Genomic DNA, 360 nt, shown 5'->3' on the forward strand with positions numbered 1-360 from the left:
TCTGCAACCTCATCACTGCCAGCCTGTATAACCAACAGCGGGTAGTAGTCCGTAGACTGTACCAGACCAGGGAGCTTCCTAGTAATGTCTCTGACCCGGGCCCCAGGGAGGCAGCAGACTTCCCTGTGGGACGGGTCCGGTCGGCATATAGGGCCCTCTGTTCCCCTCAGAAGGGAATCACCTATGACAATCACCCTCCTTTTTTTCTTGGCAGAGGCAGTCATAATGCGTGGGGCTGACTGCCTCACCCTGGGCAACCTCCCGGATGGACCTTCGTCCACATCCTCATTTGCCTGGCCCTCAACTTCCAGGGCCCCATACCTGTTCTGTAAGGGCAACCGGGAAGGTGAGGGAGGCCGG

The 360-nt window shown here is 58.3% G+C and overlaps 1 protein-coding gene across 1 annotated transcript in view; it reads left to right on the top strand.

The window, feature by feature from the left end:
* KLRF2 (killer cell lectin-like receptor subfamily F, member 2) overlaps positions 1-360 on the top strand; it is an 11781-nt gene that overhangs the window by 6994 nt on the left and 4427 nt on the right. The gene's annotated exons all lie outside the window — the stretch shown is intronic.

This window comes from Pygoscelis adeliae, unplaced genomic scaffold (genome assembly GCF_000699105.1).
Source record: "Pygoscelis adeliae isolate BGI_AS28 unplaced genomic scaffold, ASM69910v1 Scaffold65, whole genome shotgun sequence".
Classification (NCBI taxonomy): Eukaryota; Metazoa; Chordata; class Aves; order Sphenisciformes; family Spheniscidae; genus Pygoscelis; species Pygoscelis adeliae.